At 44.4% G+C, this 21,806-nt stretch overlaps 2 long non-coding RNA genes across 2 annotated transcripts; one reads left to right on the top strand and one right to left on the bottom strand.

Moving 5' to 3' along the window:
- Window positions 1-13,755: 13,755 nt before the first annotated feature.
- Window positions 13,756-16,846, bottom strand: LOC143830595 (uncharacterized). Its single transcript, XR_013228542.1, has 2 exons — window positions 16,686-16,846; window positions 13,756-15,527 (listed from the first exon to the last, which is right to left on the bottom strand). It is a non-coding gene; the product is annotated as an uncharacterized LOC143830595 (long non-coding RNA).
- A 246-nt stretch (window positions 16,847-17,092) lies between these two features.
- LOC143830594 (uncharacterized) lies at window positions 17,093-21,465 on the top strand. Its single transcript, XR_013228541.1, has 3 exons — window positions 17,093-17,342; window positions 19,233-19,362; window positions 20,782-21,465. It is a non-coding gene; the product is annotated as an uncharacterized LOC143830594 (long non-coding RNA).
- Window positions 21,466-21,806: the final 341 nt, after the last annotated feature.

Below are 21,806 nucleotides of genomic sequence, written 5' to 3'. Positions count from 1 at the left end.
TAGTTTCATACTTATGCACCTTCTGAAAAAATCTATGCGGTTTTTTGTTTGTTTGTTTCAGAGGAGCTTGATTTTTGTCCAAGCTTTGAATTGGAGTTCAAGAGGTTCAAGGGAAGAGGCTGAGGAGCATCTTTGAGAATTACTGAGGTGTTGGTCAAGTTCCTGTTCCTCTTCTGTTTGCAAGTGGTCCTAGGCCTTACGCCCTCCATCCAAGCATGGACAGGAGTTCCAGCTTGTGAGTATCCAAGGAGGGGGGAGAGATGGAGCAAGTTTTTAAACAGATTAATTTTAATGCCGAATGATATTATATTTTACTGTATCGGGGAGGGGGGGTTAAATGTTGTAAGCTGCCCTGAGACTGTTCTGAAGAGAGGTGGCCTAAAAACCCAATAAATAAATAATAAATAAATAAATAAATAATTTTGGGAGATCTCCAGGAAGGGTTGCCATCTTCCAGGTGGAGCCCGGAGATTTCTTGGCAATCCAAATGAGCTCCATATAGCAGTGATCAATTGCCCTGGAGAAAATGGCTGATTTGGAGGGTGATCTATATTATTATTAGTATTAGCATTATTAATTGCATTTTATGTGCCCCTTCCTGTAGGCCAGTGGTTCTCAACCTTGGGGTCGGGACCCAAATTGGGATCACCTGGCCCCTTCCGTGGGGTCACCAGGTTGGTGGCTTCCATGGCAGTGGCAGCGGGTGACTGTGGCAGGTGGAGGTGGGTGGTGGTGACAGGTGGTGGCGGGCAGAAGTGGGCGGACAACAGGTAATGCAGCCGCAGCAGTTGCTTGCAGGAGAAGGTCTCTGTGCAGCAGAGCCCTCTGTGGCGGGAGGCTCAGAGGGCTCTGCGGCAACACTGGGGGGCTGGGGTTGAGAACCCCTGCGGTAGGCTTAGGGTGGCTTATATTATTATATAACAATGAAAACATATTATATTAATTAAAACACATACATATTAATGAAATTATAAAAAACGTTAAAAATGATCAGCCATCTTCTGTCCAATATGGGGGGACTATAGTTTGGATTCTGCACTGAGTCTAATGTTGTTCCTATTTTTGCATAAGGAGGCCAGTGGAGTATATTATTCTATCCCACTGATTGCTTTTCCATCTCAAAACATTGCCCTCTCTAGGCTCCACTCCCAAATCTGCAAGATTTCCCCAACCTGGGGCTGGTAACCAGCTCCAGGCCCCACCTGGAGGCTGGGAACCCAGTAAGTGATCCAGGTCAACAAAGCCTGGACTAGCCCAGGAATGTGGTATAGTCGAAGGCTGCTTGTTTTTGTTTCTTTTTGTAAAGAGATACTAGATTTTTTTAAACTGTGTTTTCCTATTTCACATTTTGTAAGCTGCCTCGTGCTCTTATGGTAATGAAAAGTGAGCTTAAAATATTGAAATAAAAATAACTAATAACTTTAGTGACTTTACCTGTATTTTGTTTACTGTGAAGTGCTCTGGACATTTGTAGGATGGAAAAGCTGAATACAAGCTTCTTACATATAGTCAGTAACTGTATATGGCCAGTATATATTATTGGAGCTATATGGCAACATGGATGTAGTGTATTCCCACTCTCTACCTCGCTGGGAGAAGCAACTGCCCTGGTCATTCACTGGTGCAATTTTCTGTATATTGTTGGTGTTCTTCCTTGGTAGCCCTGGTATCAAGCGCTGAATCAAAGTGAAATGGAATCATGTATTGTTGTTTTAATGCTAGTTTCTAATGGCTTATTTCATTTCCATATTTGTAGAATGATTAAAGCAGGATACTGCAGAGGTGGTATAAAAACATCCTATCCCAAATAAATAAATAAAACATTTAGACTGCCTAAATAAAACATTAAAACCAACAAAACATTAAATCAACACTGACAGTTCAAAATAATTTCAGAGGGCGGCTGCAAGTACAACAACTAGATTCAGTTCACTCATACCTTCGTGGCTGACAAGATTTTGGGATACGAGCTTTTGAGAGTCAAAGCTCCCTTCATCAGATACTGGTAGGAACGGAGGCATTGGAGTCCTTCTATCAAGTTAGAAGTGGGAGCGTGTTGCGAAGAAGGAACTCAGAAGAAAGAACATTGCAATCAACTTGAATAGAGCAGGGAAAATATTTTGGGGACAGAGCAGTAGTGTCTGTGAAGAGATGAGAATCCTATATCCCTATTCAGGGGGGAAGTCATTGTTCACCATAAAAACATGAATGTGGTACACATTTTAACGACTGCACTGGTGCATAGAATGGTATACCAACATGGACGTCCATCCGAGTAAATACAGGCCAACTAATTCCTCCCCACCCCACCCCCCAATGTGCCTCTGTATGTTGGGTGTTTCTTCCCAGGGGATCGGCCTTCTTCCATTGGACGGCCTGTCACATATCATTTGAAAAACTACCACCATTTCCAACGGCAGCTATTCGTTATCAGCCCCTTTGCCTTTACCACTTCCATTTGTAATTTAAACACCCTAATTTAATAGGTTTGTCTCATTATTTTGATTAATCATATTAACTCCTACTAATTAAGAGATGGATTTAGGTAATGACAGAGGTTAATGGGATCAATTTTCGCTTTCCCCCGATTTTTCGGGCATGGGGTGCACGAACAGAAAAGGGAAAATCAAAGAAGAAGAAGAAGAGAATGGGGGAAAATGAGAAGAGTGGGTGAAAATCACAGTAAGCAATCAGAAATTCCCTGCTAATTGAATGTCTCATTTTATTAATGATGAAATTTATAAAGGTCTTTAAGAAAAGAAAAGAATTTAGCCAGTTCAGCAGTTAAGTGTGAAAATTAAGTAACTCAGAGATAAAAGTTAAAATATCCATTTCTTTTATTTTTTCTTCATCTAAAAACTCCTCTCTTTTCATTGATATTTCAACCCATTAATGTTTTCACTTTCTTTTCTGCTCCAAAATGAATCCCAGCTGGTCAAGGAATAGCATCCCCCGACTGGTTATAAAGCCCCATTTCTCAGAAAGGCGGATAGAAGGGTAAACCATGGATCACCGGGTTCATATACCTACCAAAATTATATTCTTCCTAGTTTACTTCCTGGGGATTTTGATTGAACCATTGCTGGAAGGCATGCAGAAAAGTAAAAATTCTCTAGCTTTGGCCTGTTACAAGCCAAGACATGCTGTGGAACGGGCCGAAGCTGCAGCTAAGCTGGTCATTTCTGTGATAAGCTGGGTTGTCATTTGCCCATTGCATACTGATAGAGAGCAATTCCTCTGGAGGAAGATTCATGTTCATTTGAAGCAACCATGTTCATCTGAAGCAACAGAACAAAGTTTGAGTCCAGTGGGCCTTTTAAGACCAACCCAGTTTTATTCAAGGTATATTTATTTATTCATTATATTTATATACTGTCCTCCCCGAAGGCTCAGGGCAGTTTACATCAAACAGGAACAGGCACACGTCTGGTACATCTGAAGAAGTGTACATGCACAGAAAAAAGCTTATACCGTGAATAAAACTTGGTTGGTCTTAAAGGGCCCCCTGGACTCAAACTTAATTCCTCTGGAAGAAATTGCTGCTTTGGAGGATGGACTCTATAGCAGGGGTAGTCAACCTGTGGTCCTCCAGATGTCCATGGACTACAATTCCCATGAGCCCCTGCCAGCATTTGTTGGCAGAGGCTCATGGGAATTGTAGTCCATGGACATCTTGAGGACCACAGGTTGACTACCCCTGCTCTATAGCATTATACCCTACTGGGTCATCTTCCTTAATCTTCCTGCCCGCAGGCTCTACCCCCAAAACTCCAGGAATTTCCCAAACTGGGGTTGGTAACCCTAGTTCTGCTTACAAATTACACTGATATACTGCTTGCTCTTAGTGGAAAATGTTGCCCCAGTAGGAACATCAGAATCCTGCTGGAATAGTAATAATATTCTATGTGATATAGCAATCACTGGCTATAAAATAGAGCAAAACAAGAGAGTAGGTTGCATTGGTGGTGGGATTGGTTTGTGTCAAAGGGCAAGGACTGAAATAAATTAGAAACCTACAGAAGAATAAATCAGTAACAGAATCACAGTTGACTATAAATAGGCACGTAACTCTTGAAAATAGAAACAAAATGGTGATAAAAATATGGGTGCCTATAAATTTCCCCCAGCTAAGCTAAAAGCAAGAAAATAGGGGGAAGAGGTTAGATCGCCAATCCCTCCTTCCCTGTGTTTCATGCTCTCCTCTACAATGTCCTCCTTGCTACAACAACCCTGGCAGTTAGATTTGTAAAAGAAAAAAAAAGTCATTATAAATAAACAAGAAAGAACCCACGACAAGCACTTGAGCTCCTCAGAATAAAGGTATGTGCAAAAGTATGTACTTTAGCACCATCAGAAAGGAGCCCATGGGGAACGGCTTACTGAAAATGCCAGCATCCTGTACAGTTGCACTGCAGAAGGCAAGGTCAGCATTCAGATTCCTGAGGGAGGGGCCTGGCAATGACAATACCACAATGCCCCAGTGGAGATCTGTGGTGTGGCCACATATGGATATGTGGTATGGCCACATTCAGAACTTTATCTTCCACTACAATATCAGTGGGATTATCACTGGCCACATTCGTGGTGCGGTCATGTACTGTGGTTGCTCTAATAATGAGGTGAGATGTAATACAGGAAGTTGGGGGCTTTAACGTAAAGTCCGCCCCAAAAATAGCAATCAGATTTCACGGAATTTCTATCAATACAACCATCATTCTAGTTTATGCCCAGCTACAGATGATGATGAGGAAGCCATTGAAAGCTTTTATGCAGGTGTCCAAGGAGAAATTGATCACACACTGGAACAAGATGTGCTGAGAAACATAAAGGACCAGAAAGCAAAAGTAAGGAAAAAAGAAGAATCGAATATTGTGGGAAGATTTAGGCTAGAAGCATGAAATGCAGCAGGACGGCAACTCACAGACTTCTGAGAAGACAAGTTTGTTCCTTGAGAACATGTTTCAGGAAACCAAACAGATGTGGACAACACAGGGTGGACACACAAATCAAAGAGATTACATAATTGGAAGCAGAAGACGGAGAAATCCTCTCTGTGCTAAAACAAGTACAGGAGCCAATTATAGTACAGATCATGAACTGTGAATTCCTTATAAGCCAAAATGACTCACCTTAAGCTATCATACTTGGTCGCATTATGGGCAGAGTAATCGGAAAAGACAATAATGCTAGGAAAAGAGGTAGGCAGCAGGAAAAGAGGAAGAGATGGAATGGCTCAATTAAAGAAGGCACGGCTTTCAAGACTTGAGAATGGCTGTTAACAATGTGATGTTTTGGAGGACGTTAGTTCATAGGGTTGCTATGTCAGAAGCCACTGCAGAGCACTTATCACACATGCAGGCGGTGTGTTCTTTGGTTGTCTTATCTCAAAACTGATGAATCAAAACAATAATGTATGGCTCTTTCCTTTAGAAAAAAGATCTGTGTGCTTGTGTGACAAGAAAAAGAGGTATCAAACTATGAATGGCATTAATCCGCTTTTCTAGCAGGGACTCAATCATGCAAGTGAGCCAGTACAAATCAACAGATGGGACATTCGATAACCAATGAAAGCATTAGGATTTTATAAGTCTGGAACCACCAGAAAGAGCTGGAGCATGGCTGAAATATTCACATGAGATGTTAAGCCATACAGAAATTATACAAATAGGATCCAACTTACAATAAGCTATAGATATCAATATAGACCCAGTCCTCAGTCATTTATCTGAGCAAGTTTGTACAGCCTTTTGCCTAGTGCACACTTATTACCTGCACAGAAAAGCCCTCTTGAATAGTTCTGTTTTGTTTAGTTTGCAAAAAGCAAAAGGAAAGTAATTTTACTTCTCTCATAGTTCCAGAGCACAGGGTCACCCAATAACATTTACAGGCGGTTCCAAGCAAAGAAAGGTAGAATTTCACCCAGGAAATAACTTATGGCATCCCCTGCCACAGGTTGCAGTGATGGTCACAAGTTCAGATGGCTTTTTCAAAGGGTGTTAGACAAAGGCTGGCTATTAGCTAGTGAGGTAAATGGAACTTCCAGATCAACAGAACCTCCATGGTAGATTCCCAGCCTTTCGCACTACTGAATGCTGACCGCTGAGAACAGACATTGTGGGACGGCTGTTGCCTTCATACCTGGCTTGTTGGATTTCCAGAGCCATATTGATGGCTGGACTGGATGTATCCTTGGCCAGATCCAGCAAGGCTCTTCTATTTTTATGTTAATCAGGCAAGTATAATGTATACATTTCCAGGCAGTGGTCTGCATCGCTCACTTCCCAAACCAGTATGCATTCATTTTCATAACTTTGTCTTCCATTACAATATTAATGGGACTATCAGTGGCAAAGGACAAGAGAAGCATTTTTAATGTTTATCTGACAGTTGCAAATTTCACTTGAGGTTGTTTACTGGGATCTGATTGTTGGCAAAGAAGAGGAGGAGAGGCAGCAAGATGAATGGCATCACAGGGATACGAGATGTATTTATGGGCCTCCTGAATACCATCTAGGAGTAATAAAAAAAAATCTTCTCTTACCCCTCCCCTAGCCAGACTTCGGAAGTTTGAAGCCGAGTGAGAAATGAGAGATTGTTTTAATTAACTTCCATCTATTGCAGGTGCTCTGTTCAAAGTGAATCATGTTGCATTTGTGTCTCAGTCCATTAAAAATTACACACAGGTCTGAGGGTGTGATGTGGATGCTCCGTTCCCCTCCCCCTCGAGTTCCTCTCTCATGAATATTTTTCCCGATAAAGCATTTTTGGAGGACAGAAGGGTGTCGCTTCTGTTTTGATATTAAGCATTCTACTGATCATTCCCATTAGTTGATCAGTTCTTTTATTTAAAAAAAAAATGCCCCATATTCACATGGACCCACAGGTTGTGCTTGCGTCTTGTGGTGTGAACTCTTCTAGCCTTGGGAAGCTCCTATTTGGACACCTCCTGAGAGGATCATTCTTCTCCATACTCATCCCTCGAATCCAGAGAAAAGGAGCATTCAACCCGGCAGGCTAGCCATTGAGAGAACATATGTGTTAGGATGGGCGACCTGAGATACAAACAGAGAGACAGATAGCTGCTTCTGTGTACATTTCCCGAGTATTTCTTTCTCAGTATGATGGCTTCCTGCCATGCAGGGAAATGGCCATGTACGGAGGGTGCCAGATGATATTTCCATGCCTGAGAAAAATGATGTGCGGGAGGATGCTGAGAAAAAGGGTGAAGGGGAGAGCACATAACACGCAAAGAGGCCCAGAGCGAATGAGGATTCCATGCATCACCACCTAGTAATGCCACCACCGTTAGTCAATTACCAGGGCTAATTAGGCTAATTACAGTCAGGTTCCTTCCAGTAGTTAGGTTAATTACACTTGGATGTTCCCTGTGGTCACCCATTTCCCCAAAGATGAGAGATCAACCGTTGCGGTGTGGCATTACTTAAAGCCAAACTGGGTCTGAAACAAGACAGGTGCCTTATCCCCTTTGCAGAGATGTGCAAAAGAAGCAGAAGGGGCATACAGTCAGTAGGCTGGAGAGATGGTCCAGCTTTTCAAATCTGGGCATCTAAGGTGTTGGAACCTCTCTTATACCCAGTCACAAGGTTCCATCAAGGTTGCTGGTTCAGTATTGTTAACTTGGAATGTTTGTTTGTTTATTGCCACCACTCAAGGAGGTGTGCATTGAATCGTCTGATGAAAAAACCAAAAGAGCAATTAAACTGGCACATTATAACAAAGAGGGATAACAAAAAGCAATAGAGGAGGGAAAAAAACTCAACTAAAGCACAGAAGAATAAAGCAATCTTTATCTGCACTGGAAACTCAAAACAGGAGTTGCTAAATAGACAAATGTCGGGAGTGTGTTCCATAAACAGGGTGACACAACGGAGAAGGCTCTGGTCGGGCTATCTTACTTCAGAAGGTTCACAGGGTAAGGCCTCTGCTGAAGACCTTAATAACTAGGAGGGGACACGAACTCATAAAGATGCCATTCGCGGTCCATGTCCTGCATATCTGAGGGACTGCCTGTCAGAGTACATCCCCTGGAAAGAGCTGTGAGCAGCCAATGCCAACCAGCTGAGAATCTCCTGTTCCAAGGAAGTATGCTTGACTTTGACCTGGGCCAGGGCTTTTTTGGCCCTGGCCCCCGCTTGGTGGAATGCTTGACAGACCTCACCAAATTCTGCAGGGCCTGCAAGATAGAGCTCGTGTGTGTGTGTGTGTGTATATACATCTTTACATATATTCTTATTCAGACCCTTGGTTCATCAAAGTCAGGCCTGTCTACTCAGACCAGCAGCAGCTTTCCAGTTGCACATTTACACCATAGCAGAACCCCAGCACTACAAGACAAGACAAAGAAGAAGAAAAATGAATGGCAGGAGCCAAACGAAAAAGTTTTCTCAGTGGCCTTGAAACATCTCAGTCCCTGTAGCATTCTCTCCTCTGGCATGTTGCAGTTGCAGTGCTGAGCTGATCGTCAATTCTGAAAATGGGTGTGGAAACAAGAGGGGAGAAATTTCAGAGCCTGTTGAAGTTTTGGCATAAATCAGCGGTTTCATTCTCCTGTCTGGTTGGCTGGAAATTAAGTGCATGCCTGCTTCCTGGTGATCCTCCGTATGATAGCCTCTTTGGAATTCTGCGGAACGGTCTTCTGTCCACATGTAACAAATGATGGCCATAAAGCAGAGTGATCACAGTGCCGATAGAGCTGGAGGCATTTGTTTATATTCTTATAGTATGTATCTGATTGAATAGAAATTATCATTTAAAATTGACAAATGGAGAGGTGTACAGTGGAGAGATGCCAGGATTCGGCTATGGCTAAGCTGGCGGCAAACTCCCTCCCCCATCCCCCAAAAGATGTCCCTAAAGAATCTGAGGCTGCCGTAATTTAATGTTGGAGACGGGCTGCGTGTCCCTCTGCAAGCGATAATCCCAGGTCCCTGAAAAACGACCAACTGTCAAATCATTCTGTAACTTTTCACTAAATACTTTCGGTGCTGGAAAATGCACCGAAATGAGGACTGGACACTTTATTAAAACAAAGCTGAGATTGCTCCATCGGAGTCTACCTTCCCTTGTTATTTACTTTAGTTATAATGTGAGATTCAAGGAAAGTTACAAAGCATTTTTAAAGTGCAATAAAAACATCATAGGACATGGGATACACAATGGAATCACGGGATTACAAACACTAGAAAACAAGGCAGCCCCCCCCCCCCACCACCCCCAAGATATTGCATACAATGAGCAGTGCCCAGCAAATCTCCACGCAGAATGCACAAATCTGCAGAACAGACCATTGCATGAAAGCATGGAGAGGAGATCAAGCATGAGTACGTGACTGGATTCGTCCTTCAAAATGTTTTTCACACAGTTGTGTGTATCTTGTCTGATAAGCTGCCCCAGTATATGCTGAGCCAATCATGTGTTGGCATAGAAACGTCAGTTCCCCGAGGCCTCCTTCTGAAAGGGCTGTGTCAGTCAGTCCACGGCAACCTTCATGTAGGAAACTTTGCTGTGCCCATAAAATTAAGGGTTTATAACTCCCTGAGGTCAGCAAGAGTTAGAGAACCTAAACTGCTGCGTTAAAGCAGTAATGCACTTATGTGGCAACCTGTACTTCTGGCATATTCTGAAAACCAGGGGGATTTTCAAGGTCTGTCCTGAATGGGCACGGAAACAGAATTATCTATGGCTTGTTTCAGTTGATGTGACTAGAAAATAAACTGCGTGGTCATTTCCATTTCAGAGGAGGGCCCCAGGGGTCTGGTCCCTTATCCTCTCCTTGCTGGCCTAGAAGAGAATAATAGTTGGTATGGCCTAGAGAAGAAAATGCCAGCTTTTGAAAACACATCTGGGTTCTGTCTATCCTGGCAAAACGACAACTAAATAAGGAATATTTCTACATAGGTCTCTTTTTTTGTTTTGCTCACAAAAATGGTGACCATTTTATCTGGGAAATTTCTTTGGCATATTTGGATCTCTCTGGGCCTTTGTTCTATCCTCCCCCCTCTGGGGGCAGCTATTATTACTTTGTGGAAAGAGTTAGACTAAGAAAACAATGTGGAGAAAGGGTTAAACTCCAACCAATCAATTATGTAATCTCAAGGCCTCATTAAAGTAAAAATGGAAATACCGGGAGAGTCAGTCACAGAATCGTCATATCATGGCTGCTTTCACATTACCTGGTTAGTCTGGAATTGCCATGATTCATTCCCTCCATTCCAGTTGATGATCCAGAGTGGCCAACCTTTAGATCAGGGGTACCCAAACTGTGGCTCCCCAGCTGTTCATGGATTACAATTACCATGAGCAATTGTAGTCCATGGACATCTGGAGAGTCACAGTTTGGCCACTCCTCCTATAGGTGGTGGCTGGAGATCTCCTGGGGTTACAACTGATTTCCAGGTGACAAAGATCAGTTCACCTTGAGAAAATGGCCACTTTGTAAGGTGGACTCTATGGTTTATCTATGGTATTATACCTCATTGACATCCCTCCCCAATCTCCACCATCCTCAGGATCCATCCACAAAATCTCCAGATATTTTGTGTGTGACTGGCTATAGAGCACCAACATTTTTATCATTCTAGGCTGAAGAAAGGTCAACAAAGGAAAGGAAAGGGTACCAAAGTTGCAGCTGGTTGAGGAGGGAGCAATTAATAGACTATGAAAATGCCCCAACCTCTATTTTCTACTCCAGGTGAAAACAGACATTCAGCAGAGACTTGTCAAAGGCATTCATGGCTGGAGTCAACTGATTGTCGTATGTTTTCCAGGCTGTGTGCTGTGGTCTGGTAGTTTTTGTCCCTAATATTTCACTAGTAACTGGATGACATCTTCAGAGGTAGGACATGGTAAGATGGGAATCTCTGTGTGCCAAAGTGTGGAGTCTGTGAACAGTTCCTGGGCATTTTTATTTATTTCTCAAGAAGGGTGGGTATAACACCACATTCCTATTTTATTTGGGAGTCTTCCAGGTGGACTAATGAACTCCACCTAGACACAGGAAAAGAGTTTCCTAATCCTGAGAGACTCGCAGACAAAACATTATACACACACCCCAACAAGTCAGTAAAATGACCAGCAACAGTTCACATATGTCACACTTTGGCCTAGAGAGATTCCCATCTCACTGTATCCTACCTCTGAAGATGTCAGCCACAGTTAGTGGCAAAACATCAGGGATGAAAAGTACCAGACCACAACCACACAGCCCGGAAAGCTCACAACCACCAATTCAACAGAGACCTATTAAAAATAAAGATCATTAGGACAGTGTAATCAGTACAGGGGACAGGACCAAAAGTTCTCCTGTTGCCATTGTTAGCAGGATTGTCATAGGGAAAGTTATCCTTTTTTCATTCCCAGTTGAACTACTTTTAGATCATCTATTGTTTCCTCCAAAGACTAGGGACAAACCTTTGAGGCCATTGTGATTCAGCTTTCATCTATCCAACTTTATTTACTGACTTTATTTATACCCCACCTTTCTTTGCAGTGGGATTCAAAGTGGCTTACTTGGCTGTCTTTTTCTCCTTCTCCTCACAACAACACTGTGAGGAAGGTTAGACTGAGTATATGTGACTAGTCCAACATCATCTAGAGCAGGGGTAGTCAACCTGTGGTCCTCCAGATGTCCATGGACTACAATTCCCATGAGCCCCTGTCAGCATTTCCATCTGGAGGACCACAGGTTGACTACCCCTGATCTAGAGAACTTTCATGGCAGAGTGAGGATTCAATCTTCCTCAAATATGCTTTGCTCTGAAATTTTGGGAAAGATGGCAGTAAAAACTGGATGGATGCTGTGAGGGTGGGTAGATCCAGACTTTCTACCCAACATGGCAGCCGTGTGCCCTGACCCTGTCCCCATAGCAGCCATTCCCCACCCCCCCAAGCCCATCATGGGGCAGCTTCATCTTTCTTTTAAAATCTGCACTAGAATATCAATATACCATTGTATAGGTAATAGTGGCAAGTTCTCTGTATTCTCAGATTTCTTTTTTCCCTTTTCTTTTAAAGGCAGTCTCTAGGCCGTTCACTTGCTCAGATTTTTTTGGGGGGGAGTGCATCTTCACAAAGAGATTTACCTTTAAAAAATTAATCTGGAAATTTAGCAAACTTGTTACACCTATCAGTACAACAGTAGCAAAATTATGATATTCTAGTCCTGATTAAAAAAAACAAAACCTGCAGAAGGCCCAATAGCCTGGAAGGCTTGGCCAGTTCCAGGGACTGGAGCAGAGAAACCTGCCATGTGGGACCCCCGGTACTGCTCTACTTCCATCTGCAGCCGTAGCAGCAGCAGGGGAAGCACAAAATCCTGTTCCCAAGCGGAAAACACCATAGTGCTCAGCATCCTTTTTGAAACCCAGGACCAATCTGATTCTAAAGCTGTCTGGAAACACCTGTAAATAGGCAACTACAAACAAATATATGGTTTATCTGACCCCAGCCTACTGTACTGCGTCTCGTTCCGTGTTTCCTTCTTATTGCCAACTTCTTCCAACTTTCCTTATATTTTGTCTCCCCCCCCCCCCCCAGTCTTTTGGGCATTAAGTTAATTGTGAATCATTTCTCTTTGTCTCTTTAAAGACTGATTATATCCTTTCTAACTGCCTCTTCTTTGGCCTCCTTTGCTTTTCTCCCAGTATTCATCACCACCTTGTTCTATCTGCAGAGCACCTAAAATGTAAGTTCCCAGCCTTGCAGCTTTGGCATAAGGCCACCCCCTCCCCAAAGAGTGTGCCCGCCAAGAGCACTGGGAATCAGCCAAAAGGACAGCAATAAAAATAATAGAGCTGGCACCATCTCTTCCTCCTCCTGCTCTGCCAGGGCTCCCTGAGCACCATTTACTCATTGTTGTTAACAGGGATGGGGTCTCTTGGTCCCACTGCAGTGCTTGGAAAACGTTCCCTCTGTGATGTTAGGCTTTTATCTCACTCGTGAGCAATTGCCTCCTTCTGTCACGAGTTTCATTGTTAATCTCAGGGAGCTGTACTGAAGCTTCTCTTACTATTTTTGCCTTCTGTGGGAGGCAGATCCTAGAAGCTCGCAAACGGTCTGCCCTGTCTTTTGTCCCAGCACATCCCGCCAGAGTGAGCCGTGCCAGCAATGATGGGCTGGACGGGCTTCTTTCTGTGGACCACTAAGACTCCATTTTGACTTGGTAATGGGCTTCAGCAAATTGGGAGACTCAGTGACTAACTGTGGAGGGGTTGTGTCATACTAGAACTAGAAAGATACAATCTCACCCTGTCCAAATCATGAAGCCCAGTGGGAAGGCTGAGCCAGTCTTTTACTCTCAGCCTGACCTACCTCCCGGTGCTCCTGAGAGGATAAGAGACATCTGGTTTCTCATTTGGCCCCAAGAACTTACTCCCTGATTCCTGTAACACCCATAAGAGTAGAAAGTCAGTCACATGGTCTTTCTTTTAAGAATTCAAAGGAATAAAGCAAAGTGGAAAAGTCTCATTTGTTATTGTTGAGGTTACAATGGTGGTGGAGGAAAGTGCCGTCAAGTTGCAGCTGGCTTATAGTGAAACCATAGAGTTTTCAAGGCAAGAGACATCCAGAGGTGGTTTGCCACTGCCTGCCTCTCTGCGCATCGCGACCCTGGAATTCCTTGCAGGTCTCCCATCTGAGTACAAACAGAGCTTAGCTTCCAAGATCTCATGAGATGGGGCAGTCTTGCCTATCCAGATGAGGGCTTGACCTATTACAATGCAAACATGAAAAAATTACTTTTGGTATTAACTTGTATATTTAAAATGTTATGATCCTTCCCTTCTCCAGAAAAATAAACACTTAAACCACAACATTAAGAATTCCAATTTTCAGCAAAGATAAAATACACTTGATAAAACACATAGGAGACAAAAATTAAGCTTGTACAGCTGGTCCTCTTGTGAGAGCCTCTTCTGGCGCAGAGTGGTAAGGCAGCGATATGCTGTCTGAAGCTGTCTGCCCATGAGGTTGGGAGTTCAATCCCAGCAGCCGGCTCAAGGTTGACTCAGCCTTCCATCCTTCCGAAGTCAGTAAAATGAGTACCCAGCTTGCGGGGGGGGGGGGTTAATGACTGGGGAAGGCACTGGCAAACTACCCCGTATTGAGTCTGCCATGAAAACGCTAGAGGGCGTCACCCCAAGGGTCAGACATGACTCGGTGTTTGCACAGGGGATACCTTTACCTTTTACAGCTGTTCCAGAATGCTGCGGCAACACCGTGGAGGTCCCACATTTGGCCCATCCTTCAACAACTGTGCTGGCTACCAGTCGAATTCCAGATCAGACTTAAGGTTCTGGTAATCACCTTTAAGGTCTGAGCCCAGTGCATCTGAAGGACCGCCTTTCTGCCTACACCCCTCAAAGAGCTTTACGCTCTGCCACCTCCAACTGCCTGGTGACCCCTGGCCCCAAGGAAGCTCGCTTGACCTCAACCAGGGCCAGAGCTTTCTCTGTCCAGTCCCCCACCTGGTGACACAAGCTCACAGAGGAGATCAGGGCCCTAATGGAACTAGAGCAATTCCACAGGGCCTGCAAGAGGCAGCTCTTCTGCCAGGCATTTGGTTGATGCCAACCAGAAACATTCCTTCCTCGGGCCCACCAAGCCTCCCTCCCATGTAAAGCATCGAAGACGCGGCGGGGCCTCAGTATGCTGCAATGAACTTCTGTTCACTACTGTTCCATTTTTCTACCCTATTAGTGTTCGATTGCTATATTGCTGTTTACTATTATGGCTATTTATAGCCACAGATTTCTCTGTGCTGTTCCTTTTCCACCAAGTTTTATGTAAGCTGCCCTGAGCCCCAGGGGAGGGCGTTAAATAAATGTAAAATAAATAAATATCCACAGATGCACTCCTTGAAACAGGCCTTCTGACAGGCTGGAGAGAGGGGCCTCAAGGCACCGCTTCTGGAAAATCATTCCATGATTGCAGGGCAATGCCTAAGAAAGCTAGGCTCCTGGCAAATGCCAGCTGGACTTCCCAGGAGGGTGGCAAAATCATCAGACATTGATAGGCAGAGCTGCTATCCATTATTCGGATGACTGTCTGGTTTAGGGAGTTTAAGCATCGTTCAGACTCAGAGGGAGTGAAAGAGAATCCGCAGAAATGAAACTGACAGGAAACCTTTTCCAGTATTGACAATCAAAAAGGTTTTGCAAGGCAGTAGATTTTTTTTCTGTACGTTTTTCTTTTCTTGATCTTGCCCTCAATTAGCAATGGCTGGAAGAATGTTTTCTTCATTCTCTATAAAGAATGGGTCCTGTTTGTCCACAGTATTTTGGGTTTTTGGATACTTCGCTATTTAGGCAGAATTAGTTTATTTGCAGAACAACCACCCTTTAGGTGGGGCCTGGAGAGCTCCCAGAATTTCAATTGATCTTCAGGCTACAGACAGTTCCCCTGAAGAAAACGGCAGCTTTGGATCACTATTGCATCACTTCTCTGTTGATCTTCCCAAACTCCACCATCCCAAGTAGGTCATCTCAGAGGTCCCGACAGGCCTGGGCCACCTGTAGGATTTAAGACTTATTAAAAATGAAAGAAGATGAATTATGATGCATGTAAAAACAAGTTGCAAAACTTATCTGATCACTCCCCTTAAATGAACATGTATATTTGAAGAAGAAGAAGAAGAGTTAGTTCTTATATGCCGTTTTTCTCTACCCGAAGGAGGCTCAAAGCGGCTTACAATCGCCTTCCTCTCCCCACAACAGACACCCTGTGAGGTGGGTGAGGCTGAGAGAGCCCTGATATCACTGCCGGGTCAGAACAGTTTTATCAGTGCCGTGGCGAGCCCAAGGTCACCCAGCTGGCTGCATGTGGGGGAGTGCAGAATCGAACCCAGCATGCCAGCATGCCAGATTAGAAGTCCGCACTCCTAACCACAACACCAAACTGGCTCTCTCAGTTGGGGCCACCTGTGAATGTGTGAATGTCCAAATGGCCCTCCTTGGTTTCCCCTGTGACAGGTCCTGGTACCAAGGCTCCATCCCCAAATCTCCAAGGTTTTCTCCATGCATTTCCTCGAAGTGGTCTGTCGAACTCAAGTTAAGCTGCCATCAGTTACACTGAGAGAGCAGAACTGGCCCAAATTCACCCATGGAACATTATGGCAGATTTAATTTTTGCTCTCTCATCTTCCCTGTCTCAATCCATGACACAATATGTGTAACTTTACCCATTGAAAAGCCATTTGGTAACGGGACAGAGCAAGGGGTACCTATAGGTGGAAATCATCCATCCCAGGTAACAGTGACCCCCAGATTCCCAACTGTGAGATAATGTCTCATGGAATGCTGCCATGAATGCCAAAAAAACAGCTCTGCGCCACCCAGTAGGCATCACTCTCTAGTTTTCTGACCTCTCATCCCTCTTTGCCCTCCCACTCCCACACCCTCACCCTCACCCCCCCCTTTAATTCCCCCTCCAAGCGCAAGCGCACTCTGCACCAAAGAGGCTAATAGCGCAATACGTCAAGGGGTGGGGGGTGTCTCTCTCCCCTCCCCCCTCCTGTCCATACAAGATTGATAATGAAACCGATACCTTTCGCCAGCGTAATTTTCATATTTAATGAGCGTGACTCAGAAACTATTACATTAATTAGTCAAATCCCACAAACCGTTAATAGTGCATGCTGTAATTAATATTGTATTCAATTAAAAGCTGACCCATTTCAGGTGCCTTCCTCGGCTTTCGCGGGAGGGACTCCTCGCAAGCGGCGCCTGCCGGCGGGCCCCAGGCCAAGCACGGCCCTTTCCCGGCAGCGGGCGAGGGAGGCGCCGCCTGCGCCGTTGTGCTTCCCTAGTTCGATTCCGCGCGAACATATGCTGCCTCCCGTCCCTGCCCGGCTGCGAGCGCGCCCGCTCTCGCTAGGCAGACGCCCTGCTTGCTGTGATTTATGGGGCAGCCCCGCGCGGGGCTCACAGACTGGAAAATTTCCAGTTTACACAAGAATTCCCCGAAAAATGAGCTCGGCTAATTTATTTCTTTCATTAACGAGTGCTAACTGCGAGATAATCTTTCTGGACGCGCCCCCGCCCGTGCCTCCTCTCCCTTCACAAACCAAAGCCCCCCACTTCAACGAGGTAAACAAAGCCGCGGCTGCAAAGGGGAACTTTCTCTACAACCAGGAGGCCACGACGGACAGGACCCCCCCCCCCCTCCAGCATGGGAGCCGTAGCACTGGCGACTCTGGGGGTTCCTGTGCAGGAGGTCTAAAAAAGGGGGCGGGGTCATCAAGACGGCCTTAGGTAGCCGTTCTCTTGCAAGGACAGGCCCTTGCCCCTAATGTGGAGATAATGCTACTAATGTGCGTTTAGCAGCTGGTAAGTATTGCTGGGATGGATTTAATGTTGGGTGCTCCGAAGGGATCAGTATGTACACTTATTATTGTTAATGTATGGTGATTCTCTTGACGTTTAGGCAGAAAGAACTCAAAATACCGAATCTCTAAGACAGCGGTGTAAGTATACTCTATTCGGATCAGGTTGCCAACAGACCAGGAAAAAAATTTCCTACCTGTTTATTAGAAAATATATGTGCGAGTGGGCAGGTGAAGTTTTTCATGGCACGGAGGCAAATAACCTGTAAATAGTGACATTAAGCCTTTATTAAAAGAACCAGAAATTATTTTTTTCTCTAGGCAGCTATATTCTGCCTAAAAATTTTTTTGGGGGGGGGGGCAGAATCAAGCACAAGATCCAATGGCATTTAAAGATTAACAAGATTTATTTCAGCATAAGTTTTTGTAAGTTAGAGCACACTTCGTTAGATACTTGAAGAGTATGTATATCTGTATTCAATTAATTAATTAATTACGTTTGTATACTGTCCTCCCAGGAGGCTCAGGGTGGTTCTCATAAAACAGGAACTGGAACAATACAGACAAAGTCATTTACCATAAATAACAATAGAACAATAATAAACAGTAAGAATAATACATTCGAGCTGCAACATACTGGCAAGCCCATGATTGGTTGGTTCAGGTGTTAAATTTCGTGGGAAGGGGGGCAGTGATGGCTAACAACAGAAAGGAGGGAGATGCGTCAAAGAGAGCCCAGTTGGAAACAATAACAAAGCAAAGAGAATTCAGAGTGCATAAGGACAAATCCCAGTTTCTGAAAAATGGCCAGAGTAGAAAAGAATCAGACCTAATCCAGAAAGGTGCTGTATAAAAGGTGAAATGTGGCATTAGAAAAGAGTTTTATGCAGCCACCAAAAAACAAATAAGTAGCTTTCAGGTCAAATGAAGCCTGAATTCTCTCAAAAAACTAAAACAACTCAACTGATCCCATCATATTTAGGTCACATGCCAAGATGACAAGACTCACTGGAAAAAGACAATAATGCTAGGAAAAGAGGAAGGCCCCACAAAAATGAGATGGATTGACTCAATAAAGGGAGTTACAGCCTTTTTTTGATTTTGGGGAGCATGAGTAATGTAACATAAAAATAATGCAAAACCTTTTAAAGACCTCTTTCATTTGCAGACACGTATCTAATATGGTAATGACTGGGGAAACGGTAATGACTGGGGAAGGCACTGGCAAACCACCCCGTATTGAGTCTGCCAAGAAAAAGCTAGAGGGCGTCACCCCAAGGGTCAGACATGACTCGGTGCTTGCACAGGGCATACATTTACCTTTTTTTAAATCTAATATGGACTTAATGGTCAACATCATGAAACAGCTGGACCCAGGAAAGTGATTGCAAGGAAAGTCTTTGTTAATCATTGGTTTTGGGGCTGTCAGCTTGGTCCAGGACTTTCCTGCTATGAAGGTCACATGTATTACCTCATAGGAGGGAGCCCTTGGAGGCTGCCTGAGTTACTTCAAAGCCACATAGGCATCCTTCAGCTTAATAATAATAGTTATTTATTTATCCCTTGTGGGATACCATAGAGGGAAACCATAGTGGCATATATAATTCTCCTCTCCTCCAATTTATTCTCACAATTTGGGTATGCCCGTCACCAGCTCCTCCCCAGCAACAGCTCCTCCTCCTCCCTTCCTCCTTGCCCTCCAGAACAGCAGTTGTTGCACAGAATGACAGCCTGCAGACAACAGCTAGGTAGGCTGTTCAGTTTCTTCTCCCTTCTTTCTATACATCGTTGTTTCTCTTAATAAAAATTGTTTTATTCTTTAAGCAGCCTGGTGTTTCAGTCTCTGCATACTCAAAACTCTGCCAACAATTTCAACATTATTTTCTGCCAGCAGCATACAAAGAGCATGTGACGTGTGACTGGTGGGTGTACATAAAAATGGCACAAATGTAAAAGAAGCAAACAATGAAAGCAAGGCAAACCAAAACACTGATAGCATCTTTCCACCTTCATATTTTGCTAAGGTAAGTGGGCAGAGAGTGGGTGGGGACGGTCCAGGTGAGGGGCCTTCCGATTGGCCCCTCACCAGGACAGACAGCAGTTCTAGCCAATTGGGTGAGGGCACAATCTAGGCCCTCACCAGGACAGGCCAGAAAGGCTTCTAGGCCCTCACCAGGCCAGAAAGTGACAGGGAAGAAGCCGGACACCATGAGTAAAGAAGGAGGCCTTCTCCTCGGGCCTAGAAGCATACCCGGGGCCTCAAGGGGAAGGCTGCACAGCCGCTGGGGGGGGAGGGGGGAAGCAGGCACCGGGTGTGCTTCTAGGCCCGAGGAGAAGGCCGCACCGCTGCCGGGGGGAGGGGGGAAAGCAGACCTTCCCACCGGGCCCAGAAATGCCACACCCAGGGACAGTGCCGCCTCTGTGTGTCTTCTGGGAGGCCATGGTGGGGGGGGGGGCTTTCAAAGCCCATTCTCATGAACGGGCTTTGAATCTAGTATGAAATAAAAAAGAGGTAAAAGTTGCCCTTCCAGCAAAGTTGAGTCAATGACTGTTTATGCACTGGGAACTTCATTGCCCAAGCTCCTGTGCAAGAGCGCATATCAGGGGTGGATGAGGCACACGGGACCAAAAGCTCCTCTACATGGATGCAGGAAGAGGTGGGGCAACCTGCCACAGCTAAAACTCCAGCATGCAGCCTGGCATGAAACCTCCAGTGTGTAATTGGTCAATGAGGTCAACTTTTAGGGATGCCAGTCTCCAGGTGGGACCTGAGGATTTCCTGGAATTGCAGCTCATTTCCCAACTAGAGAGATCAATTCTATGGGAGAAAATAGATACTTTGGAGGGTGAACTCTGGTATTGTACCCCATTGTGGTTTCTGCCCCCTCCCCCCATGTTCTATCCCCAAATCTCCAAAAGCATACAAAGCTGGATCTAGCAATCCTACCTCCATCTCCCATCAGTGGCCTGGGGGGGACCTGGCAACTCTAGGACTTTTAGATATTTGAGAGCAGAGAGTGGGCCTGGATGCTACCACAAAATTGCTGCCGTTAGGTATGAAGTCAATCGCATAGTGTTGAGAGGCTGCAAACCATGCATCTTCCTGTGATGGAGCCTGCTAGTTTTGAATGGGTGCTCTTGCTGCAAACACAAAAGTGAGCCCTCCTGGATATCCCTCTGATAAACAATTTATCATGAAAAACAAGCTGGTGTGAACACCCCCTTTGTACTTTGATACACGAAACTGTAACTTGAACATTGAGTACTCTTCTGTTTAAGGGGGAACTAGGAATGGAAATCGTTTTTAGATACCTGTTATGACAGTTTTATTAGTGAAAAAGAGTTTCTGTTACCATATCTGATGCCATTTTACTATGTTTGTGATTCTCTACTCTTGGACTGGGTTGGCTGTGAGAGTTCACATTGCCCTGTTTCCTTCTCAGGCCTTGGAAAGATATTTCAGCAGTGGGCATGCAGCTAGGAACCTCAGCCAAGGAGCACAGCAGAATTTCTCATCTGTCTGATCATGCTGTTGGGCTTGCCACTATTTCTGATGGACGCTGCCAATGTTCACACTCATTTTTGGATAGGAGTCTCTCTCAGATATTCATTTTGGCCTGCTTCTCCTTCAAAGGATGTGCTACATTGCTCTCCTGGCAAGGAGACACTACTGTGCATTGTTATCCAGAATTTGTAATTGCAGCTGTGTTCAGAAGCCCATGTTAAGTTCCAACCTGTCCAAATATGTTATCCCTGGTAACCCTAGGCAGACATTATGATCCCAAAGTGTGGGGATTATATTCATATGAGCAGAAGCATCAACGAAGCACCCCAAGATCTTCACATTGTTAACAATGTCTGCTGAATTTGTCTCCTGAATGTGGGTGAGGACAGCTTTTCAAAGCAGCATATGCATGTCTACACAGTGTAAGTTCTACTGAATTCTATGGAGTTTACCTCAAGTATGTTTGCATAGGATTAGAACATTCAAGATATTTTAGAAATGCTTTAATTTGCCTTTGGCCTTCAGAATCCTATATGTTGGTTTTTAAATTCATCTTGGATGCAGAATTATAGAAGAAAGCAGTTTACCAATAGTAAAATAAAATACAGGAGGTAAAAGGGGAGCTGGAAATAGCTGGTGAGAGTTTTTGTTTGTAATTTAAAGTAAAAAAAATTGTCACAGGCATGGAAAATGGTTAGGCACAAAATAAGTGTGGCCCCCAAATCCAACATTTAGCCAGTCTAAAAACAAAAAATACTTGATCAGTGGCGGAAGATATTCTTTCTCAAGAAAACCAATGAAATGGAGGCCATTTAGAATAAAGTTGAATTTCCCCATTATTGCCTCATCTCATATCCTAACAGTAGCAGCATGAGGCTGCGGAAAGAGTGTTGGACTTCCTCTGCTTAGCTAACTCCATCTGAGCAAGACTTAAACATGTTCATGATATTTCCGAAGTCACCA

This window comes from Paroedura picta, chromosome 2 (assembly GCF_049243985.1).
Source record: "Paroedura picta isolate Pp20150507F chromosome 2, Ppicta_v3.0, whole genome shotgun sequence".
In the NCBI taxonomy this organism is placed as follows: Eukaryota; Metazoa; Chordata; class Lepidosauria; order Squamata; family Gekkonidae; genus Paroedura; species Paroedura picta.
The sequence above is the reverse complement of the archived record's forward strand: the minus strand, read 5'-3'. Positions and strand labels throughout refer to the sequence as shown.